Source organism: Triticum aestivum, chromosome 2B, assembly GCF_018294505.1.
Source record: "Triticum aestivum cultivar Chinese Spring chromosome 2B, IWGSC CS RefSeq v2.1, whole genome shotgun sequence".
NCBI lineage: Eukaryota > Viridiplantae > Streptophyta > Magnoliopsida > Poales > Poaceae > Triticum > Triticum aestivum.
This window is the reverse complement of record NC_057798.1, coordinates 94,738,691-94,766,076: the sequence shown is the minus strand read 5'-3', so window position 1 is coordinate 94,766,076 and position 27,386 is coordinate 94,738,691.

The following is a 27,386-nucleotide window of genomic DNA, read 5'->3' as shown; positions in this document are numbered from 1 at the left end:
GGAGCTTCCCGCAGTCAGACAAGTAGTGTGCGGTGCCTAATCCGTCTCCTGGCAAAGCCGCAGCTCGCAGAGCGACTGTGAGGCGGGTAGGAGTGAGGAAGAACGGGCGCCCATGCGAAAAATGGCTAAGGACCTAAAGCACGAACATAGCATAAGACGGCCTCCAGCATTTCTGAAGCAAAAAGCCGACTCACGAATAGCCGGCTTGCCGTTTCTATTAGCCTCTATCAAGGACAACCGACTCTTGGGTAGTCGGCCTGCCGCCTTCTATCCAACTTGCTAAAGAGACTCTAAAATGGCCAAGTACTTGCCTTCCCGAAGTAGCCAAGCATTTGACCCAGCGACTGTGCACAGAGCGGCTGTCCGACTGGCAAGGCAACAACTAAAGGAAGGCGGCAAAGGGAAAAGCCTAAAGAGCAGTAAGCAAGGAAAGATAGAACTCGGATAAATATTTATATAGGCCCTTGGCCGAATCTTTGAGTAGAAGTTCAAGATACACCCCGCGGGTGGAACTGCTCGAATTTAACAAAGTTTTCCGAAAGATTACTAAGACAGATAAAAAGAGGCGAAAAAGGTGGCCTAGGAGGCGGCATCTGGGATCGGAGGATCGGAGGAGACGGCGGTGTCAGGATCCGGGGCGGTCAGCTGGGCGGTCTCGGTCTGATCGCCTCCGGCGGCAGTCGCTTTCTCTTGACGCGGCTCGTTGCTGGAGGCGCGGTCGAGCTGAGGCTGGCCGCCCGCTCCGTCTTCTGGCACCTCCCTCTCATCTTCGTCCTCCGCCTCACCTTCCTCCTCGGTGCTGGAGTCAATCACCTCCGCCGAGTCCTCGCCGAAGTCCGGGTTCATCCCGAACCACTCCAGCGGCACCTCCTCGCCGCCTTTAGCCCGCTCAGGGACGAAGACGCTGGTGTCCGTGTAGTCGGCAATCGCCGCCTTACATTCGACAAGAGCACCCTCCACTGCCACCAACTCCGCCTGGGCCTCTGATAGGAACGCGGCCAGCCGGTCCAGGTCCAGCCCCGGATACCACGCCTTGACGAATTCCAAGTCTCGGCGTGCTCCGGCCCGGGCCGAGGAACCCTTCCAAGCTTCAAGACGGCCATCTGCGACCTCCAGCCAGTCGGTGGTCTGACTGGCGGTGCGCAGGGCCGGCATGCACTACTAGGGAAAAGCCTAGCAGCAGTGCGGGTTTTGGCCCTCTCAGTAGAGCGGGTACCGGTGCTACTAATAAGGCGCTACAGCTAACGTATAGCAGTAGCGCCTATTGACCCACAGTACTGCTACTGATGAATAGCTGTAGCGCTCTTTGGAAGACGGCGCTACTGATATTATCTGCAGCGCTTTTCAGCAGGAAGCGCTACTGGTAAGTCGGCGCTACTGCTAAATTTCCCCCCCTCGCTACTACTAGTTTTATTAGTTTTTTCCTGCATATTTGTTTTTTATTTGTTTTGTATTTGAATAGGCTTTATACAATAATCTTTAGCATATCATCCACATACAAATGTAATCATAGCATATACATACAATTAGTCTCATCAAATCATGTCATCATCATAATCATCATCCAACACAAAGTGGTCTCTCGTCATCAATCTCGAAAATAGCGATACAAGTCTCGATTACTTGCAAATACATCGTCATCCATCTAAACAATGATATACGCGAGAATAGCTATCACTTTGAGTACATGAGTTCGTATCCCTCTCTCGCATTAGCGTGAACCTAAACTAAGTACTGCGTGTTGCTCGGAAACCGAAAACCGGTACACCTGGGCCTGACACTCCGGCCACTTGTCGTATATATACTCCTGGCGTAGCACTTCTTCGCCATCTATGATCTATGCACCTGCATCGTCACATGATTCGATGATATGCAACATATATAGTTGAGCAATAGAAAGAGACAGACTTGGCAAAAATAGAAACAACATATCATAAGCATAAATAACAAAGTTCATCGTACCCAAAATGACCTAACTAGAGTGATTTTCGCTAGTCGAGGAGGAGGACGGTTTAATTACATCACAAATAAAGTTTCACCGTGCATAACTCAAAGTTTTGTCATAAAAGAAAGTATGGACTAAATAGACACATTGTCATATATCGACAATCACTCCATCATGTCGTGCCATCCATCCATGTCAGGGAGATAGTCATCGAGCTTAGTGAAAGGCTTCATGTCGAGACGCTGAGAGGCTATCCATGTTCGGACGTCTTCCCGCGACATTTGTCGTTCGCATGGAACATCCCTGTTTTTCCGACGACCTCATTCATGATGATTTGGGCAAGTTCGCGCTGGATGTTATAGAACTCAGCTCGAAGTCGATGATCCTCGATATCTCCTATGTCCTTTGCCCATTGCAGAATATGGGCATCGCCAGATCTAGGTGCCATGTGAAGGTTCTGGTGATCCCGTCTATACTCCAACATGTGGTGTAGGACATAGAATCCATCATTAAGAGAATCGTTCGGTTGCTGGATGCAGCAGAAGTCGGTCTTATGGCTGAAGGCGGCCCTGCCGCCCCTTCTCTTCTTGTCCCTAACCTCTCCACCCCTTGCTTGGTAGTAAAACATAACACTGTCGAGAACATCTTTGATGTGGGTGTAATCCTTTTTGTGAATGTTCTTCGACGAGTTCAAGTAAAGAGCATGGGAGAATCGGGGGTAGAGGATGATGAGGACGGCGCGCCCGCCGCTGCGCAAAATAAGTACACCTCAAATTAATTAGCCTCCACCGTGCAAATGAATTATTGAAATCGAAGGAAGGATAGCAGCGCGGATGACTTACACGGGATGATAAGGCACGAGAATCGCCTCCTTGTCCTTATTGGCGAGCATGAAACTGACGATGTAATCCCTCGCGTATTCACAATGCTGTGCACAGACTCCCAAGAAGCCCTCATGCATGTAGTACGGGTCAGCGACACAGATAAAACGTATCTACTCAACCCCAATGATGTAGTTCATGTGCAAGGCATAAAGGCGGACAAACGTAAAATCCAGCTTCTTCACGTGAAACATGTCGAATATGTAATCGAATCGGAGGAAGAACTTATCCGCGGGGAAGCCGTCGATGTATGACATTTGCCGCGGAACGTTAACCACATAGAGTGGGTATCCTGGATCTTTCGAGGCGATGAGGCCTTTCTCTACCCGCAACACATCGTCATGAAGTCTCCTTAGATCGCCGAATCTGGCCCGTACGCTGTTTCAGGTAGGATTGGTCGACCGGGGATATGCCATTTATCAGCATCGGGGATATCTACACGGTCCTGAAGCCGAGGCTGCTGAGGCGGCTGGATCATAGAATCAACTTTTTTGCCTTTCCTCGCTCTCTTCCTAGGCTTCTTTACCACCGGATGGTCGTCAATAATACGTTGAGACGGTAATTCAGGCACCGACTCATGATGCTCAAACCCTGAGGAGGCGCCAGTATAGACATACTGTTCAGCGCCATCGTCATCCTCATCCTCATCCATGGCGATGTCATCAGCGACTAATGGAGCCACCTGCTTACCCCATCCGCTATCACCCAACCCGACACCCGACGCTAATTGGGTAGGTGGGGTGTTGATGTTCATACCTTGCTGAGGCTGCGTGCTCGTGGGTGTGCTCCCGGCCGCCTCCAGACGAAGCAGACTCTTTGGCCACAATAGGACCCACCCATTGCAACAATCACCAAGCCGCCGCGGGGTCTCGTCGTCATCCCCCACTAGTATTAGAGGAGGCAAATTCTCGTGGCCTGGTTTGACACTGGCCACGGAAACCTTGAAGACGTTCGGGGGGATCGACCGGCTGTGGAACAATGGTTCCTTCGGCTCCATTATCGTCCCCTTACCCACGTCCACCTTCTGTTCGCCGATGGTGTACAATATGGTGCATGGGGTTTCGTCGGCCTACAAAGAAAAGTCTGCGACGTGAGACATCCGAAAGGCAACGAAAACGGGAGATTATACATTTATATTGAAGGGGGCCGGTGTGGCAGATACCGTGAGGGCGTCGAGTTCAGCCAAAGAGGAGGCACCACCGAGCACGTCCGGTGTGGGAGCCGGTGCGGGAGCCGGTGCGGGAGCAGGTGCGGGAGCTGGTGCGGCCAAGAAGTCAGCAAGGGGAAAGTCCTCTGCATTTTTTCTGGATTTTGCCTTGTCCAAGTGTAAACGCCCGTCACCAAGGAAGTAGATATATCTGCAATCGCCTGTTTTGCGGCAGCTACCGTTGTTGCGACTGTCTGAGATGATTTCTTCTCAACCGCAATCTCAACCTTCTTGTCGATGCTTTCTTCAGTTAACCTTCGTCTTTCCTTTTTCTCCTCCGTGGTCTCACGGTAGTACTTCTTCCACGTGGCGCCGTCTCCGACACCGTGCACGCGTCCATACAACGGTCGAGTATCCACCGGTTGTTGTTTCAATATGTTCAACGCCCGGTTGAATGGAGTGTCCCACTTGGGCCTCGCCAATGCCTCAGACGGCGAGTCGCTTTCGGCCGCAATCCGGTGCTGCTCTCTCTGCAAAAGGCACAAGGATCGTTTACAAATATGACTAAAGTGTGCAGTCGAATTGATCAGAAACTAAAATTACCAGCAGTCTCATGAACTCCGTAATGACCGGTGTTGTCTCATAAACCTTCTTCACTGGGTCCCAACGGTGCCGGGCCCTCAGGACGTCACGCTCCTGCGGGACGGTGAAATCCGCCAAGGGGTCTGGGATGCCTAGACTCGCGGCTTCCGCGTCCTCCTTGGCCCATTTGGACCTCTTTCCGCCGTAACCACGGCTTCCGAGGTGGTGGGTCCCAATGTTCCTCTTTTGAAGCCCCTTCATGTACTTAGACTTTTCTTTGGCAGCTTCGGCCTCGCAAGCCTCCTTGAATATTTGAAACCGCTCTTCCGTGATTGTCGGACTATCCTTTACAATCTCGGAGTAGGGTTCCCCGTCGTTGATCTTTGCTTTCACTCGATTTTTCCAGGCGGCCAACGCGTTGCTAAACTTGGTCATGGCGTGTTTGTTTATCTTCTTCATTGCCCGGTCCTTGTCTGGATCTTCATAATCCTTCTCATTTCGGCCCGGGAACAAGAATATCTGGTGAAACTTCTTTAGGAGGGAGCTCCTCATATTTTCTATGTTCTTTAGATTCTCATCGTTGATGGTGGCGGTTGTCCGTATGATGCAGCCTATTTGATTGCCGTAGCACGCGCGCGCTTCCTCGGGCGCCTTTGGCTCAAAATTGCCATCGTCCACCTCCGTGACCACCAGTCTAGTAGTCCTGAGTTTGTTAGGAACCCGTTGCCTCTTTGCTTTCGGTTCTACACCGGCTCCGCTCCCCGAGGCAGCACCGGTCTCAGCGCCGGTCTCGATGCCGGTCTGAATCTCAGCGCCGGTCTCAGTCTCAGCACCGGTTTGCGTGTCGGTCTCAGCACCGGTCTGCGTGTCGGTCTTAGTCCCCGATGCCACCGGTGGGCCCAGCAACAACATCTGTTGATCGTCGGTAAGGCTAAAAATTCGTCTACCGCCCGGTAGACATCGTCGCAATCACTAGAACCCTGTCCTTCATCGTTGCTAGCCATGTTTCCTATGATTAAATCTAGTCAATTAATTCTAGACCTAATAAAATGAATAATGACATAAAAAGGACTATTGTTTTGCAGGAATGTTGACTCCTTCCTAGTGCGGCAAATCCCGGACACTCGATATGTCCTAGTTTGTAGCACAAGTCATGCCGAAATTCACGGGAAATTTCAGCATGACCTTTGCTAAAAAGTGGACAAATCAAGAACCTGAAATTTGCCGGAACAGAAATGAATCAACATTCCGGCAACACATAGGCCACTCAGCATCATTCCCTGGAAACAACAAAGCCACTTGGGCACAATCGAACAACTTCAATGAAAAGATATAACATGACCACTTCAATGAAAAATAAAATTTGCCTAAATTCTTTTCCTTGAAAAATAGTGGTCTTTTCAAAAATCAAAAACCTTTGCCAATCTACTTAACCTAGCTTGTTAATCCAATGAACCTAATTAACCTACCTATTTAACCTAGTTAGTTAATCTAGTTTACCCAGATAATTAACCCTAATTAAACTAGTTAACGCAGCTAGTTCTCTGTCAAAGCCGAAAATAAATTTTTGCACTAATTAACCTGGATAATTAACCTAATTAAACTAGTTAACCTGACTAGTTCTTTGTCAAAGCCCTAACTAAGTTTTTGCACTAACCTAGATAATTAACCTAATTAAACTAGTTAACCTAACTACTTCTCTGTCAAAGCCCTAACTAAATTTTTGCCCTAACCTAGATAATTAACCTAATTAAACTGGCTAACCTATGCATGAGAGAGAGAGGAGGGGTGGGGGCTTACAGATGATGGCTCCGGTGGTGGCGACGGAGGCAGTGGTGGCGAGGGAGGCAGGGGCGTCTCCGGTGACGGCGAGGGAGGCAGGGGCGTCTCCGGTGACGGCGAGGGAGGCAGGGGCGTCTCCGGTGACGGCGAGGGAGGCAGGGGCGTATCCGGTGACGGCGAGGGAGGCAGGGGCGTCTCCGGTGACGGCGAGGAAGGTGGCGTCGACGGCGGCTCCGGTGGCGTTGACGAGGCCGCGCGGCTCCGTGGCGTTAGGGGCGGCTCCGGTGTCGTCGACGGCGCATGGCTCTGGTGGCGTCGACGTTGGCGGCGAAGTGGGGCGGCGGTGAATCGGGGAGACGGCGGCGCACGGGGTGGGTTGAGGGATTTGGGGGAGAAGTGGCCGGGGGGAAATGGTTTTTTGGTTAAGTCAAACTTAGCGGTAGCGCGTTTCGCAAAACGCGCTATCGCTAAGATAGCTATAGCGGTTTTTGCAAAACGCGCTGCTGCTATAGCTATGTAAATTTCTTCCTTTTTTAATTTCCTTTTCTGTTTCTATAGCGGGGGTCTAGGACACGCGCTTCAGCTACATTAGCTATAGCGCCTCTTACAAACACACGCTGCTGCTATGCCTTCCTCCGATTTTTCGCTTTTTCATTTATTTTGCTTTACATTTTATTTTTTCCTTTCTCCTTTTTCTATTTCTTTCATTTTCATTTAATTTTCTATTTGTTTTTCATCTTATTTTATTTCCGTTAGTAGTAGCGCTCTTCCCTGGAAACGCGCTGTTAATTATGCCCTAGCGGTAGCGCGTTTCATCTAAGCCCGCTACTGCTATGCGTAGCCTATCATTCTGCCAATGGGAATATTAGTAGTAGCGCTTTCACGACTACCAGCGCTACTGCTAAGTTTGTATCTGTAGCGCGGTTTCTCTTAAATCGCTACTGCTATATAGCACTAGCGCGCTTTTTTGACCCGCGTTGTTGCTAGATTTTTGTGTATAAGGTTTTCCCTAGTAGTGATGCCTGGCCACAAAGTGGCGACCGCCTGGGCACCGGCACGCTGAAGCCGGCGCATCAGCCAGTGGGCAGGACGAAGACGGGCTTCGATGCTCAGAAGCTGCTCATCGATGGTTCGGGGGGCGTTAGCGGCGATCTCCGCACCGCCTGCCCTTCGCAGCTCGCGATCAGCCTCGATGGCCAGAGTGACGGCCTGCGAGTGGCCAGGAAAGAAGTCTGCCAAGACAAAAAAGAAGTGAGTCGAAAAAACCAGAAATCAGCTCGACCTATAGTCGGAAGCCCGAAGATAGGAAAAGAAACTCACCATCGACGATGTCCTCGATCTCGTGGAAGTCGGAGGTTAACATCGCCTCCTTGTCAGTCTAGGAGGAGCGCTCGCTCTCGAACTCGGCCAGGAGAGTGGCCTCCTTCTTCTCGGCCTCGTCCTACGCCTTCTTGAGCAGCTCCTTCTGCTCGGCCAGCTGCCCTGCCAGCAGGTCGCGCTCTGCGGCAAGCTTGCCGCACTCCTCCTCCTTGGTGCGCAGGGCGGTATTGGCCTCGCCCAGCTGCTGCCGAAGAGCGGCGTTGGCCTCTGAAGAAGAAAAAAAAAGACGATAAGTCATCAACAAGAAAGTCGCTGAAGAAGATCCGGCCCGACTGCTCAGCAGTCGGCCCGAATCTCGGGGACTACAACCCGCGGGTGCGCCAGCGCGCCCCCGCGAGAAAGAAGGACTCACCCCGGCTCTCCGACAAGTCGGCCGTCCGCCGGCCTAGCTCCTCAACATTTCGGTTGAAGGCGGTAGCACGGAGGTTGTGATACTCCTGCAATAATCATTTAAGACAAAGTTAACGTTTGGAACTCGCCAGAGGGAGTTCCGAACCGCCTGCTCAGCAGCCGGCCCGAAACTCGGGGACTACACCCGGTGGGTGCGCTGGCGCGCCCCCAGAGAGAAAAACAAGAAGTCAAAAAGAAGAAGGAAATTTACTCGGACGGCCGTTCGCGCGGCCAGATGCGCCCTGGTGCAAGCTTCAAGAGCATCGCCTTCGGCCCGCAGCTTCGCCTGGACGTCCAGAAGCACTTGATTCAGCGGTCCGGTGCCGCCTCCGCGCAACCACCCGATGGGCGCGACGCTTGTCGCCTCGGCGTCTGGTGTTGCCGAGCTGGCGGCGCGGGTCTCCCGGGGTCGCGGTGCCCAGGTCGCACTCTCAAGACGGCGGCGCACCGGCGAGGCGACTTGGAGAAGCAGCCTCGCCTCAGACTCATCCGCAGTCGGCGGCTCAGGTGGGCCCGCCGGCTGCTTGCCGTGCGCTCTCCCAGACGGCGGGGGAGGCGGCGGTGGCGGCATGAGCGTGTCCGACATGGAGGCCTCGCCGCTCTCCTTCTCCATGACGGGAGTCTCGGCACCGGTTTCCCCAGTCTGCCCTATGAACTCCGGGGGCGGCGCCGAGGACAATGGGGTGACAAATTGCGCCGATTGGCGACGCGTGGCCTCCTCAGCTCGCTGCCTTGCTGCGGCGGCGGCTTCGGCCTCCTCCAGTTTTCTCTGGGTGGAGGCCACCGCCTTCTCGGCCTCCGCCTTCTCCAGGCGGTCGGCCTCATCCTCAACGCGCTTCTCCCGCGCGTTTTGCTATGTCGCCTCCTGGAGGTCGGCGGTGGGGTCGATCCGCCGAGTATTGGCTGACGTCTCCGCCGACCCCATGACGGAGGGGTCGACGACCCTCTCAAGGGAAAGGGGATCCCTGAAGCAAAAAAGGGAATGAAGAAGAGAAACTCGGACGAGACTAACCGAGGGAGAATAAAGACAAAGGAAGAAACACTTACGCGGAGACTAGCGGCGGCCTCCTCACTTTCCTGCGGAAGCGATTGGCCCTCGCGGCCGCCTCCTCCCGCCTGGTCACGGTGGCCGCCCCCTTGAGCTTCTTCGGCTTCCCGCCGAATGAACTCGGCCCAGGCTGGCGCCTCTTCAAGCCGCCTTGGCCGGCGGAGGGACCCGCGCCCGATGAGCCGACCCTCGGCTGGTGGCGCGGGGCGACTTCCCCTTCGGCGACGTCGTCAGGCCAGTCGGCGAATGTGGCAGAGGGCCTGAAGCCGCCTACCGCTCCTCCTCCCCCGCCTTCGGCGTCGGCTTCCATCACCGCCGCCCCCAAGTCGGGGTCGTCGACGTCGCTCTCCGCTCGGTCGGGGACGTACTCGCGGGGCGGTCTTGTGACGCCGGCTGCAGGCTGCATGAGGGGGTTCTAACTCAGAGAAACCAATAAAAAAGTCAGAAGTCGGAGTCGGCTACGAAGGAGGCAAAGCAATAAGGAGATGCGACTTACCACTGGAGGGGGGTTGGCGCGCGAGTACGGCTCCTTGCCGAACTGCCAGTCCTCCCCGAACTCGCAGTTCGCAATATGGTTCACCATGTTTGCCACCTCTGCGCGGGGCATGTCCTTGGTGCACATCCGACTCGGATCCCAGTGGTCACTCATCTGACTAATCAGATGAGGCCGGCCTTGGAGAGGGAGGACTCGGCGCACCACAAAGGCAGCTAGCAAGTCGGCCCCGACGAGGCCCTCCGACTGCGTCAGAACTCGGAGCCGCGCCACGGCGGCGGCTCCGGCGGGAGTCAACGTCTTGGCTCGATGAGACCAGCTGGGAAGCCTCCCAACCGGAGCGCCGACTTTGTAAGGCGGCAAGTTGACCCAATCCCCGTCGGGGGCGACGCTCTTCACGTAGAAGTATGACCGTTGCCACATCTTCACCGATTTGATCAACGCGATGGCAGGGAATGGGTTGTCGGCCGTCGACCGCCGCAACGCGATGAAGGCGCCACATTGAGCCGGCACGCCGGCGACGTGCGTGCCGAGCTTAGAAGAAAAGAATTCTCCCCACAACTCGATGGTGGGGAGGACGCCGAGGAAGCCTTCGCACAGAGTGACGAAGGCGGACAACAGCACCACCGTGTTCGGGGTGAGGTGGTGCGGCTGGATCCCGTGGAACTGCAGGAAGGCGCGGAAGAAGCCGCTCGCCGACAGCCCCATGCCGCGCATGAGGTGCGAGCGGAAGATGACCTGCTCGCCCTCCTCCGGCGCCGGCCGAATCTTCCCCTCCGGCGCGGCGCGGGCGCGCACGAGGTCTGCGCTGGGGAGCCAGCGCGTTCGGCGGAGGAACTCTATATGCTCGTCGTCCACCTCCGAGCCGTCCCACACGCCGGAGCGCACGGCGGGGGCCGCGGCGGCGGAGGAAGAGCTCATTGCCGCTGGTGTGGTGTTTTCTTGCTCAGCGGCGGCGAAAGGAAGGAGAGGAAGCAAGAGGGGGCGGAGGGAGCGGGGAAGATGGGCGCGCGTGCTCTGCCGCTCCGCTCCCCCAGCCTACTTATAGCCTTGTGGGCTGAGAAGACGAAGGGGGCGGGTGTGGGATTAACTGCGCACAGGACCCCACGCCCCCCACGATTTACCCCACGAAGTTACTGCGCGCAGTAACAATGTGGGAAAACCAACCGTCTGCATGGCCGCAACGGATCAGTTCGTGTGCCGAGGCGCGGTAGTGGCGGGCCCCGCCTGACGGCCCGTCCCGTCGCACGCATGGGTAGGCAGACTATCCCCGCCGCGTGGCGCCACGCGATAGGACCGCGCTGGTGGCCACAGGAAAGCGTATCAGGCACGCCGCCTGATCTCCCGCCACGACTTTCGAGCTCTTTGCGAGGCGCGTCGGCCCTCCGCTAATCCGACCTTCGATAGTCGGCCCGAGGGAAGACGGCAGCCGAATTCCAGAATCCACTCCTGGAAGGTTGAAACTGTTGAAGCCCCACAATGCAGCGTCTGTAGAGCTTCACCAGCTTCGGGGACTACTATCGGAGTAATGGGCCACGGGTAGGCCAACCCGAGCCCCAGGACCTTTCAAGACTTCGGGGCAGGCCGCATCCCTCATGCCGAGTCCCAGAAGCGACTCCAAGGTGTGCCGAGTCCTAGACGGTGACTTCACGATAAGCCGAGTCCCAGATGGCGACTCCAAGATAAGCCGACTCCAAGCCGGCGACCTCCAGAGAGGCCGGCTATGGAGAGTCGGCCCACGACTCCACCCTTGTCTCGAAGGACGAGGCGGGGTACGGCCACGGCATGGCCATTTCCCCCCTAGCTTACGACGGGCCGACATGGCTATAGTGAGCCGTATCGCGGGAGATCTCCGGCGAGGCACGGCACTGTTGCCATGCCTGCCCTGACCTCAGCCACAGTAGGCGGTGCACTGTGCCCACGACGCCGGCCTGTACGGCCCAAGGGAGACGGGGCCGCCCGTCAGTGGGTAGACCGAAGATGGCATGAGCGCCCTGGAGACGGACCGGTGGGAGTTGGCCCCCTGGAGTCGGCCGACCCCTCCCTCGGGCCCCACACGCCATTAACCAGATAAGATGGGGGGTGGCGACAGTGAACGCACGCCGGGCGGCGGCGCTGTAGCCATGACCGCATGACCCATCCAACGTCATCAGGAGTACCGCTACAGTCTCAGGCCTGTCCGCGGGGCCCGCCAGTCGGCGGGCCCCAGGAGTCGGCAGGAAGGACGACGGCTTGAGAGACAGACGGCTGGGACCCACTCCTAGCCGGATTACTATTGTATCCCTGGGGGTAGGCCTATGTAAACCCCCCGAGAAGCCCGTGCAAAGGGTTCGGACCCAGATATGCATAGACTTTAGATCATCGGAGGGAAAAGCTAGCCTTGCCTTCTCCTACCTCCAGAAATAGCTCTAGGAGCACCATTGTAACCACTTTGCCATAATGACCATGCGGAGACCCCACAGAGCAGCAGTAGGGGTGTTATCTCATCGGAGAGCCCTGAAGCTGGGTAAGTTCCACCGGCGTGCAGGTCTTCGCCTCACCCCGCTTCCGGGCACCGGCGACGTCCTACTCGCTCCCACCATGATAAGCCATCCTTTGGCATATGTCGTACCCAACCCCCGAAATCGGCGGTCTTGTCCAAGATGCTCATTGCAACGAACTCATCCAACACTTCACTTGAGGTCATGGAGTGGAAGTCCGGTCTTTCACGAATGACAGAGGACATGGCCTTGTTGTAGGGCATCATGGCCTTGAGGAACTTGCGCTTGATCCAATTTTCATCCGTGTCCTTGCTCCCATGATCTCAGAGTGCAATCGTGAGTTTGGTCACTCTTCGAAAGAGCTCACGAGGTTCTTCATCTTGTTTCATTGCAAACTCATTGGCTTCATCTTGCACCACTTCATAGTTGGAGCGTTGAATGCTAGCACTTCCTTGATAGAGAGACACAACACATTTCCATGCATATTTAGCCATGGCATGAGGTCGAAGATGAGGGAGATCTTCGGGAAGGATTGCATCTTGGATGATGAAGAGAGCACTCTCATTGAATTGATTATCCACGGCTTCTCGAGGGGTGAAGTTTCTTGGGTCATGTGGATATAAACCTTCTTCTATAATTCTCCAAAGATTAGTATTCACATGTTTTAAATGACGCTTGAAACGATACACCCAAGCATCAAAATCCTCATTTTTCACAATCTTAGGAGGAGGACCGGCATGATTTAAATGAGTAGTGGGAATCGGTCCACCATAAGTAGGAGGTTCCACATGGGCAAAGATGCCGGAGCCATTTCTACCACTAGTAGAAGGACCTTTTTCACTATTAGCTTCCCCCTTGTCGGAGTTGGCATCCGTCACCTTGTTAGTGGGATCACCCACTTTCGTTGGCGAGGTGGATAGTTTAAGTCCTTCTAGGAATTCAGTAAACATGCTTTTAAGCTCGGCCGTCATGGAGGTTTTCAATGTGTCTAAAGCCACATTGATTCCTCACGTGAGACCGAGGTTCCCGCATCGGCCGTAGACGAGATAGGATTCACACCGGAGTGCTCCTCCGCACCGTCGTTGGTGTCAACCATACTCTTTGGACGACAAAGTCCTTAATAAAGAGAAGAGGCTCTGATACCAATTGAAAGGATCGATACGGTTGACTAGAGGGGGGCGGGGTGAATAGGCAACTAACAATTTTTAAGCTTTTCTTTAACAAATTAAACCTTGCGACAAAGTAGGTTGTCTAGATATGCAACTAAGTGGACAACCTATATGATGCAATGACAACTAGCACACAAGCAAGCAATAGATACAACACAAGTAAGCTTGCAAAAGTAAAGGCACGAAATAACCAAGAGTGGAGCCGGTGAAGACGAGGATGTGTTACCGAAGTTGCTTCCTTTTAAGGGGAAGTACGTCTCCGTTAGAGCGGTGTGGAGGCACAATGCTCCCCAAGAAGCCACTAGGGCCACCATAATCTCCTCACGCCCTCACACAATGCGAGATGCCGTGATTCCACTATTGGTGCCCTTGAAGGCGGCGACCGAACCTTTACAAACAAGATTGGGGCTATCTCCACAACACTTGGAGGCTCCCAACAACACCACGAAGCTTCACCACAATGGAGTATGGCTTCGAGGTGACCTCAACCGTCTAGGGTGCTCAAACACCCAAGAGTAACAAGATCCTCTAGGGATTAGTGGGGGGAATCAAATTTCTCTTGGTGGAAGTGTAGATCGGGGCCTTCTCAACCAATCCCGAGCAAATCAACAAGTTTGATTGGCTAGGGAGAGAGATCGAGCGAAAATGGAGCTTGGAGCAACAATGGAGCTTTTGGGGGAAGAGGTAAGTCAACTTTGGGGAAGAAGACACCTTTATATAGTGGGGGAAACAATCCAACCATTACCCCCCCAAACAGCCACGCACAGAGCGGTACTACCGCTTGGGCAGGGCGGTACTACCACTCCCTTCCAGCGGTACTACTGTGCTGATGAGGAATGTAGGGTCCTGGCCCCAGAGCGGTACTACCGCGGAAGTATTGGTGGTACTACCGCTTGGAGCGGTACTACCGCCCCTACTGCCGCTACTAGTACCGTAAAACCCGACACGAAAAACAGTAGTCGAGAATCGAGGCGGTAGTAGCCCGGAACCACTGCGGTACTACGACCAAAGTTCGCAAGCGGTACTACCGCTCGGGGAGCGGTACTACTGCTTGACGAGCTTCGGCGGTACTACCGCTGAGGACCGCAGTACTACCGCTGGGAAAGGACTGGCAGGCACATATTAGGAAAGATAGCTCCAATGAAGCGGAAAGAAGCATCGGGTGTGATAAGGATGTGTACGTGTTGATTCCACCCTAGCCTTACCAAAGCGGATCCCCTCTTGATAGTACGATGACTCCTACGAAACTAGACCACCAGCAAAGAAACGAAGGAGCTACACCGTCTTGAATAAAACACCGAGGGGAAGTAATCGTCTCATGCCAAAGGATGAATCTCTGAAAGAACTCAACGCACACGATTAGTCCGCAAAAGCATTGTCATCAATCACCAAAACATCTTGGGGATAAATATGCCCTTACACAAAGCCATGGCTGCAGGAAAGTGGACGCACTTAGGAATAAGTGGGAGGTCAATGTGCGAGCCAAGTACGTTAAGGGTCACCACAGTGGATCAAAAAAACAAGCTGTCACCCTCGGCCCAACGTCATGTGAGTGCACGTGTAACAAGCCCAAGCTTGAGGGCTACCCTTGTAGTCATGTGCTTTGGGCGGCTGCAGATCAAAAAATCAGTGTTGAGCCATACATATCACCGTACTTCAACATGTACAATCTGTACAACACTTGGAACAGTGAGTTCTGGGCCTGGGGCATTGATATGAACTACAAAATGTTGTGGCCAGATGGGCCGAAATGGGTTCCGAACGCCGACTTGATGAGAACCGCCAAGGGACGACGTCAGTCTAGGCGTCATCGCAATGACATGGACCATAGCCAGATGGGAGAACCAAGGCGATGCCGCGTTTGTAGGTGTCCTGGACATTCACGTAGGGAATGCCCGTATCGAGCGAACAACACCGCATGATGTTGATTTATCTGTACTCGCTATGTCTACTTATATTTGTATTATACTTTTATTAATTTAAATTGAATCTGTTTGTATTATTGAATCTCTTTTTGTTATTGTATTTATATTTATTTTAAAATGAATCTCTTTGTATTTATTGTACCCGTGATGTTAACTTCAGCTAATTAATGTAAATTATATCTCTTTGTATTATTGAATCTCTTTGTGTTATTGTATTTATATTTATTGTACATTGAATCTCTTTGTATTTTCTTTGTATGTTTGTGTGGAGGTTATGGCTGAAGTGTCGCGACTTTTGGAGGTGCCCCATGATGCCGGCCACCGTTGCCATCTATTTTTGAACCCAAATAAAGAACATGATTATCGGAGTTTCAGACTTCGAACCATAAAAAAAACCTGGCCAATACACAATTATTTCATTCCTCACCTTGACGCTTATGGACTACATGCTTTTGCTAGGCTCACATCAAGCGAAGACCCATCCCAGTTATGTTTGGACCCATCCCTTTTGACATCCCTTGTTGACCGGTGGAGACCTGAAACCCACACCTTTCACTTTCGTTTTGGGGAGCTTGCACCTACACTGAAGGATGTTTCTATGATCCTTGCTCTGCCAATTAGAGGTGAGCCGTTAGTCTCTCGACGAGTGTCTAAAACTTGGGCACAAAATATATCAGACCGTCTTGGGATGACAATGCCAGAATCCCAACGTATTGGTGGCCCTCGTGGCATCCCACTCACCTGGCTTCATGATAACTTTCTTAATATTTCTAGCTTCGCTGATTCTGAGACGACGAAAAGACATCTGTTTGCGTATTTGTTGTGGCTCCTCAGGGTTATGTTTCCAAATTCACACGGGGACGTACTTCTCCCTGGTCTCATCTCCATTGTGGAGAAGATGGTAGATGAACCTTTACCTGAGCAGCCAAAATACAGCTTCGGTTCTGCCATTCTATCTCATACATATAGAGGCTTGTGTGATGCCACACAAAAAACTTCCTTCGCAAAAAAGCTCCGTTACTTTGTGTCCCCTACGAGTTTCTACAGTTGTGGTCCTGGGAATACCTCCCTGTAGGACGACCTCGTATAATAAATCCCATACACCCATACGACTATAGCGAGGGCAGCTGTGTAACTATGGCCAGTAGGTGGACAAAGGCACGGAAACATTGGTCTCCAAGTATTGCGAAAAATTGTTATCCTATATACCACCAGCAGTTTGAGGCACTTGATGAGTCTCTAGTCACATGGAACCCATGGACTCAGGAGCATGTACATATGGTCTTTAATATACGACCCATCACAGTAGGCATGTTGACCGATAGTGCATTCTGGCTGACTCGCTGCTACTTATTGTTCCTGTGGTGTGTTGAGCCTTACAACCCAGAGCGTGTCATGAGACAGTTCGGTCTGTATCAGGAGATTCCACCACCTTTTCCAAGATGTACCGACGAGGAAACCCATAAGTAAGATGTGACCTCCCTAAATAGTTAGTGTCCTTTTTCATTTACTAAACTCACACTTTGTTACATAATTTGCAGGCTAACCAATATGGGCCACGGTTGGAGTCTTTACGATTGGAGGGAACGCAACATTCAATGGGTACAGAAGTGGGAAAATGACGCGGTAGCAGATATAGTGTATCAACTTAGGTACATTTTATTTACATTATTTATTACGATGACCATACGATGCATGAAGATGCTTTGCTTTCATCACAACGGCCAGCAGTGTCGGCCAGGTGAGGCCGCCTCAGGCCGTGGCGGCGAGGCCCACTGGCGGGGCCCGCGCGCAGCAGGGCCTGTCGCCCAGCCAGCGACAACGTTAGGGCTGGCTGCCTGCGGCGATGGCGGCGAGGCCCACCTGGCCCATCCTGTTCCGTCGCGGCGCGATGCACTGTACACAAGCCGTTCGGCTGGGATGGTCGCCTCCTACGGTGGTGGCAGGGCCCGCAGCCTCCTAGCGTGGCGGCAGGTGCCACGTGTCGCCTGCCGCGCCTGCCGCCACCGCTGAGGGGGTCCTTTTTGTCAAATTCATCCATATGTAGTCTTTTTTGGCAATTCATCTCGGCAGGGGGTTCTTTTGGACAAAAGATCGACTCTATCCTGTCCGGCACCGTCTGTCTGGGGTAAGGGTGGCCCAGCACGCGGGAGCAAACGGACATTTGTCCTTTTTGTGTCCGCTTTCGACCCATCCGCGGCCCAAGTTTGCGCCGCTTTTTGGGCGAAACGGACAGCGTGCGGACGGGCGGGATGCGCGCGCTTGTCTGTCCCTGACCCGCATATCGGTGAAACAAAGCAAAACCCCCGACGTCCCCTTTGGCGCCATTCCCCCAAACCCTTCCCTCATCCCGCCCGTCCCACTCTCTCCCCCGTCCATGGCCGACGCCCATCCAAACTCCGGCGGGCTGGCCGCCGACCTGCCCGGAATGGCCAAGAAGAAGAAGGGTAAGGCGTCAAGGAAGTCGCAGTCGGAGTGCATGCCGGAGGAGATCGCAAAGTTGGACGCGGAATCGGCGAAGAGGAGGAGCCGGCGGGCGGTCACCAAGACCAACGTCGCCGCGGCCAAGAGAGCCGCCGAGCGCGCCACGATTGAGGCCGCGCGGCACAAGGCCGAGGTCCAGGAGAAGGAGGCCATCGTCAGCAAAGCGCATGCCCTTCTCATGCATGGCATTTGTCGCCCGCCCGGTTTCTCTGGTGGGGTCGTCGGTCCGGTGAGCACAGGGTCGTCGGTCGCCCGGCCTCCGCATTGCCAGTCGCGGACCACGCCCTTGTTGCCCGGCTTTCCTCCGCCAAGGCACGACGACCAGACCCGTTTCGGGGGGTCACCGGACGTGAGCGTGATCGCGCCGTCCACACCACGCCCCTCGTCCATCATCGACCTCAACGTCACCCCTGGGTCCGGCAGCGGCGGCCGGCCGTCCGTGGAGATGCAAAGAAAGCAAGCACGACCGCCGTTTACCGGCACCATGTCGCCCCCCCGCGTCCTATTCGACGGAATGCCAACACCAACGGCACCGGTCGACGACCCCTACTACGACCAGTTCATGGAGGAAGTGATCTATGAGTGAGGTCACGTCCCTGTCTATGACCCCGAGGAGACCCAAAGTCAGGATGGCCGCGACCAGTTCATTGCCGGTGAAGATGGCGACGACCGTGCTGACTACGACCATGATGACTCGTGGCATGAAGACGATGACATCTATGTCGAAGATGATGAAGAAGAAATCAATGACATTGACATTAGTGGCGAGCCATTGTTCATCGACGAGCTGACACAAAGAGCGGAAGCACAAAAGAAGAGGAAGAGCATTCGCACGGGCTCATACACACAAGATGAAGACAAGTTGATTTGCCAAGCTTGGATGGAGATTAGCCAAGATCCAAGGACCGGCGCGCAATAAAAGGCTATTGTTTTTTGGACGAGAGTCCACAAAACATCCCGTGAAAGAAAGTTGTTTGAGCCCTACTAATTTGAAAGCAAACATGGCGTCGGCTCGATTCAAAAGAGATGGTTGTTCATACAACAAGAGTGCAACAAGTATCAAACCGCATTTGAGAGCATTCAAGCATGGCCCGTGAGTGGTACCGGCATTGGGGACATGGTATGCTCTCCTTCCTTGCCCTTTCCTTGCTACGGCCATGAGACTTCGGCCTTGTACATGTTTGCATGTTCACTTTGTTGTCGATCATATGGTGTAGGCATTTCAATATTTGGAGGCATTCAAGGCCCGACACAATGACAAGCCGTTCATTCTTACGCATTGTTGGACTATGATCAACAATTGCCCTAAGTTTAAGGACCAATACCGTGAACTCCAAAGGAAGAGAGGCCTGAAGACGGCCAAGTTTGCCGGAGGTGGAGATGGCGAGGCGTTGAAGAGGCCGAGGGGCAAGACCAACTCCAAGGCTGACGACATTCGTGATGCCTCATCCATGGCATTGCATGACACTTTGCATGGCATTATGTCGCAAAAGGATGTGAGGGACAAGAAGAAGCGGCAAAGCAAGGACGAGCAAATGAAGCAATACCTAGAGCTTCAAACGAAGAAGCTTGAGATGGAGGAGGCGGCCAAGAGAAGGAAGATCGACATGGAGGAGGCGGCCCGGCAGAGGCATCTCGACATCGAGGAGGCGGCCTAGCAAAGACAGGTCGACATCAAGGCCGACAACGTCAAGGCCAGGCAAAGGCAGCTCAACATCGAGGCTACCAATGCCGCCACCAAAGCGAAAGAGGTGGCCCTGGCGATCATGAGCGTGGACTTGTCGAAGATGGGCGAGAAGACGAGGGCCTGGTTCAAGGCCAGGCAGAAGGAGATGCTCGACACCGACGGCCTGAACTAGGTCGTCCGATCGGCCGTGGCCGTTCTATTTTGGAGGCTGGCATGGTTGCCACCCGTCCCGCTGGGCCGCTGGCCGTGTGCCGGCGAGAAAAACATTCATTTTGAAGGCCGACTGTGTTGCCCGCCGCTGGCTGTGTTGCCGGCGAGGACAACCATACATTTTGGAGGCTGGCTGTGTTGCCGACCGCTGGCTAATGCCGACGATGGACGTGTAGGCTGTTGGCTTTGTTGCCGGCGTGCGTGATGAACTGGGGCCGTAGGGCTTGCCATTTGAAATGTTTTTTTAAATAGACACGGACATGATGGGGTAAAGAATGCGGCCGCGCGCTGGGCGCACGGCCACCGCATCCCCGGACAGGCCCGGACATGACCCTATCCCCCTGCCCAAACGGACAAAATTCAGACAAAACGGACGTCCGTTTGGGGTCGCGCGGTGGAGTTGGCCTAACGGTACCGCAGGCGTGCATGCACTTGTCATCTTGACACCGAGAGACCATACCGATAGAGAGACACATCGGTTTTGCTTTGCTATTGCTTGAACAAGGTGGGCGCCGGGGGGTGGTGGGCGGGCGATGACAGGTGGGCCCAGCCCGCGCTCGTGTCGCGCTGCTGGCCCGCACCGGCGCATCGATCGCAAGTTGAGCTGCTCTAAACTAAACAAGTTTTTTTAGGGTTTCTAAACTAAACAAGTGTTTTCCGTTGAATAACATACTCTACTAGTAGATTACTACTACTCTAAGGCTGGTCATAGTGGAGAGTAACTTAGACTAGTAACATGCATATGTTACTAGTCTATATTACTACCTCTATAGTGCAGAGTATCATAGATTAGTATCATAAGTGGTCTCATTTATTGCCATGCATAACACATAGTAACATCACATTTATTATGTTACGGTATCTATCTATATTAGTACTATAATCATTTCTTTTTTCTTTAATTGCCTGCAATATAAGCATGTTTGCGAGTCCCAAATGCATGATACTACTTATGTTACCCCAATATAGCTAGCCTAAGTAATCCAGACCGCAGTGCATGCCTATGCTTTGACTAATCAGGAAATGCTCCCTAAGCTTGCACAACGCACCGGCGCATCGATCGCATTTGCACAACGCACCTTGAACTTTCCGCTCAAGTACGGATCAACTGAGCATACTTAACTACTAATCCAACAACGGTGTTTGACCAGTCCATGGCAAAAGAGAGAGAGAGAGGGGAGAGAACCACGAGCTGGTTCACGTGCAAGCGATTACGAACAAGAGGACACGACGAAAAGCGAGACATTTTTGTTACCATGGCTACTACCGCGCTCCTACAGTAGCATGCAGAATTCAAATTTACCTGTAAAAAGTTACACAAAACTCAAATGTTTACACGAGCAGCAGCAGGTAGTGGTTGGATATTTGGATTTGGTTCGGTAAAAAGCAGGGCGGGGACACACGGACACGTGGGGCGTGCGCGCAGGGTCTGACTGTGCCGGGCCCACCACTATGTGAACTTTCCGCTCGGGGATTTTGTCGGCGTCGATTCGAACGGATGGCGATTTTGTCTTTTTTTATCCGTTTGGGTCGGCCCGGTGGACACCCGTGTTCGCTTTCGTGTTTGGATCGGTGCATGCACCAAACGCTGACCTGACCCAATTTTTAGTTCACGCGAAAAAGCACAAATATTTTGAAAATAGAAAAAACATTAATTAAACATTAAAGCCGGCCATAAAGGCTGGTGAGTGTCCACGCGTCCATATTATGATAACTAAAACTAAAGTACGAGGCGGCACGCTGCCATAGGCGTCGTCCTCGTCGACGTCGGGGCCGGTGAAGTTGATCAGCGTCGGCGCCGGGCAAGCCAAGGGGAACGCCGTATTCCACAGCCTGGCGATGTCGACCGCCAGGGGCTGTGCCGCCTCGGGTTGTGCCGCCGTTGGCTGGGCACGACACGCCTCCTCTTCGGCCTCGCGGCGCTTCTCATTGGCCTTGTCGCGCTCCTCGGCGTCGCTTTCGAGCATTTCGAGGTACTCGCCCTCCTCGGCCTCACGGCGCTCCTCCTCGGCCTCGCGGCGCTCCTCCTTGGCCTCGTCGCGCTCCTCGTCGTCGTCGCGTTTGAGCATTTCGAGGTACTCGCCCTCCTCGGCCTCATGACGCTTCTCCTGGGCCTCGCGACGCTCCTCCTCGACCTCGTGTTCGAGCATTTCGAGTTACTCGCCCTCCTCGGCCTAGCGGCACTCCTCCTCGTCAGCAGCGCCCGCCGGCGCCGCACCTTCTCCGCGTGCCCCCTCGCCGACCGTGGCGCGCCAGCACTGGGATCCTCTCTAGATCCAGGTGCCAGTCATGTGGCAAGGTGACATCGGGGTAGGGGAGAGGCACGCAGTTCTCCCAATGCCACTTCGCCTGGTGGAATGGGACGCTCGCACGCTGCCTAGGCCGGCGGGAAGACGCCGACGGAGGCGGAGGCAGGGGAGAGGGGTGGCGGGGGTCCTTGCCCTTGCCTTTGCTGGAGAAGAAGCCCATCCTTCCGGGGGGAGGCGAGGGAGACGGGGGAGCAGAGGTTGGCGAGATGGCGACGGGGGAGGGGGGGGGGTGCTTCTGGAGCGGATGAGGATGACCGTCCCGCACGCTCGGATTAAAAAAAGGCCGATCGCCGTCGCTGACGCATGGGCCCGAGGTGGGCAGTCTTCATAAATTAAGTTGACCACGATAGTTGGACGGCTGCCGGGTGGGGACGCGGCGGACATCGAGAAGGTGCGCGAGGCATGCGCACCGACGCATTTCGGCCGCAAATTTGGGTTGCAAATGGGTCACCTCGGACGCGTTTTGCAAATGGGTCGGCGCATTAAGCGTCCACTTTTGTCCGCACCGACCCAAACGGACGGCGGCAGACGAAATGGGTACCTGCGTTGGAGTTGCTCTAAGAGCACCTCTGAGAATTACGTCATGGATGGTGTTGGGGAACGTTGCATGGAAAACAAAAATTTCTACGCACACACAAGATCTATCCATGGAGATGTATAGCTACTAGAGGGGAGAGTGTGTCTACGTACCCTCCTAAACCGTTAAGCGAAAGCGTTTATCAACGCGGTTGATGTAGTCTTAGACCTTCATGATCCTTCTGATCAAGTACCGAACGCACGACACATCCACGTTCAGCACACGTTCAGCTCAATGACGTCCTCGCCTTCTTAATCCAGCAAGACGGGCGAAGTAGTAGATGAGTTCTGGCAGCACAACTGCGTGATGATGGTGGTGGTGAACTTGTTCCCGCAGGGCTTCGTCGTGCACTGCGAAAAAACTAGATGGAGGCTGGAACTGTGGAGAGGGGTGTCGCACATGGCTAAGGGATTGCTGTGGGTGCATGGCGCCCCTATATAAAAGCGGAGGCAACCAGGGTGCGCCCCAAGGCGGCCGGCCGGCCCCCTTGGGTCCCTATGGCACCCCCTTCCTTGTTTGCACACGAGGGGAAGGAAAGGGGAGGAGAGGAAAGGCAGGGGGAGGCCGACTCCCCCTTCCTTTTCTTCCCAAGGCCCGAGGCCAGAGGAGGGGCGTTTCAGCCCCTTGTGGGCTAGAGTGCTCCCCTCGTTTGGCCCATATGGCCCATTAACCTCCCCGTGCTTCCTGGAACCCCTTCCGTTGATCCGATGGTTACCCGGTACACTCTCAAACCTTCCCGGTGTCCAAATAGCACCGTCCTATATATCAATCTGTACCTCCAGACCATTCCAGAGCTCCTCGTCATGTCCGTTATCTCATCCGAGACTTTGAACAACATTCGGTCACCAATTCACATAAATCATATAATATTATATCATCAACGAACGTTAAACGTGCGGACCCTACAGGTTCAAGAATTATGTAGACATGACCGAGACGACTCTCCGATCAATAACCAATAGTGGGACCTGGATGTCCATATTGGTTCCTACATATTCTACGAAGATCTTTATCGGTCGAACCTTATGACAACATACGTAGTTCCCTTTGTCTGTCAGTATGTTACTTGCCCGAGATCCGATCGTCGGTGTCTCCATACCTAGTTCAATCTCGTTACTCGCAAGTCTCTTTACTCGTTCCGTAATGCATCATCTCGTAACTAACTCCTTAGTCATTTTGCTTGCAAACTTCTTGTGATGTGTATTACCATGATGGCCCAGAGATACCTCTCCGATACACGGAGTGACAAATCCCAATCTCGATTCACACCAACTCAACAGACACCTTCAGACATACCTGTAGAGCATCTTTATGATCACCGAGTTACATTGTGACGTTTGATAGCACACAAGGTATTCCTCCGGTATCCGGGAATTGCATGATCTCATGGTCGAAGGAACATGTATTTGACATTAAGAAAGCAGTAGCAATAAACTGAACGATCATATGTTATGCTAACGGTTGAGTCTTGTCCATCACATTATTCTCCTAATGATGTGATCCCATTATCAAATGACAACTCATGTCTATGCATGGTTAGGAAACCTTAACCATCTTTGATCAACGAGCTAGTATAGTAGAGGCTCACTAGGGACACGGTATCTGTTTATGTATCCACACATGTATTTAAGTTTCCGATCAATACAATTCTAGCATGAATAATTAACCTTTATCATGATTAAGGAAATATAATAATAGCCATTTTACTATTGCCTCTAGGGCATATTTCCATCAGTCTCCCACTTGCACTAGAGTCAATAATCTAGTTCACATCGCCATGTGATTAACACCAAAGAGTTCACTAGAGTCAATAATCTAGTTCACATCACCATGTGATTAACACCCAAAGAGTTCTAAGGTGTGACCATGTTTTGCTTGTGAGAGAGGTTTTTAGTCAACGTGTCTACAACATTCATATCCGTGTGTACTTTGCAAATATCTATGTCTACAATGCTCTGCATAGAGCTACTCTAGCTAATTTCTCCCACGATCAATATGTATCCAGATTAAGACCCAGAGTGATCCGGATCAGTGTCGAAGCTTGCATCGACATAACCCTTCACGACGAACTCTTTATCACCTCCATAACCGAGAAACATTTCCTTAGTCCTCTTTAGGTACCTAAGGATAATTTTGACCGCTGTCCAGTGATCCACTCCTGGATCACTATTGTACCCCCTTGCCAGACTCATGGAAAGGCACACAACAGGTCTGGTACACATCATTGCATACTTTATAGAACCTATGGCTGAGGCATAGGGAATTACTTTCATTCTCTCTCTATCTTCTGCCGTGGTCGGGCTTTGAGTCTTACTCAACTTCACACCTTGAATACATGCAAGAACCCTTTCTTTGACTGATCCATTTGAACTCCTTCAAATCTTTGTATAGGTATGTGCTTTGTGAAAGTCCTATTAAGCGTCTTGATCTATCTCTATAGATTTTGACTGAGGTCTTTCATTGAAAATTCTTATTCAAGTATCCTTTTATGCTATCCAAAATTTCTATATCATTTCCAATCAGCAATATGTCATCCACATATAACATCAGAAATGCTACAGAGCTCCCACTCACTTTCTTGTAAATACAGGCTTCACCATAAGTCTGTATAAAATCATATGCTTTGATCACCTCATCAAAGTGTATATTCCAACACCGAGATGCTTGCACCAGTCCATAGATGGATCGCTGGAGCTTGCACACTTTGTTAGCACCTTTAGGATCGACAAAAACTTCCGGTTGCATCATATACAACTCTTCCTCAAGAAACCCATTAAGGAATGCAAGTTTTTAACATCCATTTGCCAGATTTCATGATCATAAAATGCGGCAATTGATAACATGATTCAGACAAACTTAAGCATCGCTACAGGTGAGAAAGTCTCATCATAGTCAACCCCTTGAACTTGTCGAAAACTGTTTGCAACAAGTCGAGCTTTGTAGAAAATGATATTACCGTCAACGTTCGTCTTCCTCTTAAAGATCCACTTATTCTTTATGGCTTGCCGATCATCAGGCAAATCCACCAAAGTCCACACTTTATTCTCATACATGGATCCTATCTCAGATTTCATGGCCTCAAGCCATTTTTTCAGAATTTGGGCTCATCATAGTTTCTTCATAGTTCGTAGGTTCATTGTTGTCCAACAACATGACTTCCAGGACAGGATTGCCATACCACTTTGGTGCGGAGCGTGTTCTGGTCGACCTACGAGGTTCAGTAGTAACTTGATCTGAAGTTTCATGATCATCATCATTTGCTTTCTCTCTGGTTGGTGTAGGCATCATGAGAACGACTTTCTCTAATGTACTACTTTCCAATTTGAGAGAAGGTACAACTACCTCATCAAGTTCTACTTTCCTCCCACTCATTTTTTGGGGAGAAACTCCTTCTCTAGAAAGGACCCATTCTTAGCAACAAAGATTTTGCCTTCGAATCGATGGTAGAAGGTGCGCCCCAAGGTGGCCGGCCACCCCCCTTGGGTGCTTGCCCTATGGCGCCCCCTTCCTTGTTTGCACACAGGGGAAGGAAAGGGGAGGAGAGGGAAGCCAGGGGGAGGCTGACTCCCCCCTTCCTTTTCTTCCCAAGGCCTTGCTACTTCTTGAGCTTGCGTTGGGTTTTCCCTTGAAGAGGAAAGGGTGATGCAGCAAAGTAGAGATAAGTATTTCCCTCAGTTTGAGAACCAAGGTATCAATCAAGTAGGAGGTACAAGCAAGTCCCCAATCTATGCACCCGCATAAACAGTCAAACACTTGCACCCAACGCGATAAAGGGGTTGTCAATCCCTTCACGGTCACTTGCAAGGATGAGATCTGACAGAGATAAATATAAAAGGTTACTAAAATGAAAAACAAAATAAAAGTAAATAAAAATCAACGAGATATTTTTGGTTTTTTGTTTTATAGATCTGAAAAATTATGGTGGAAAATAGACCCTGGGGCCATAGATTTGACTAGATGCTTCTTTCTTGAAAGAAAACTTATGGTGGGTGAATTTTTTTACTGTCGAGCAATTGATAGAAAAGAGCAAAGTTATGACGATATCCAAGGCAATGATTATGAATATAGGCATCACATCCGTGACAAGTAGACCGACTCCTGCCTGCATCTACTACTATTACTCCACACATCGACCGTTATCCAGCATGCATTTAGAGTATTAAGTTAATAAAAACAGAGTAACACTTTAAGCAAGATGACAAGATGTAGAGGGATAAACTCAAGCAATATGATGTAAAACCCATCTTTTTATCCTTGATGGCAACAATACAATACGTGCCTCGCTACCCCTACTTTGTCACTGGGTGAGGACACCGCAAGATTGAACCCAAAACTAAGCACCTCTCCCATATATTGCAAGAAAAACCAATCTAGTTGGCCAAACCAAACCAATAATTCGAAGAGAAATACAAAGATGCCAAATCATGCATATAAGAATTCAGAGAAGATTCAAATAATAGTAATAGATAATCTGATCATAAATCCATAATTCATCGGATCTCGACAAACACACCGCAAAAGAATATTACATCGGATAGATCTCCAAGAACATCGAGGATAACATTGTATTGAAGATCAAAGAGAGAGAAGAAGCCATCTAGCTACTAGCTATGGGCCCGTAGGTCTTAAGTAAACTACTCATGCTTCATCAGAAGGGCAATAGGGTTGATGTAGAAGCCCTCAGTGATTGATTCGTCTTCTAGCAGGGTGCTGGAAAAGGTCCCAAGATGAGATCTCACGAGGTCAGAGGCTTGCGGCGGCCGAAAAGTACTTTTGTGGAGGCTTTTAGGGTTTGTGGAATATTTGGATATTTATAGAACTCAGAGGCGGTGCAGGGGACTCCCGAGGGGCCCAGAAGCCCAGGGGGCGCCCCCCCGCCTAGGGCGCGCTCCTATGG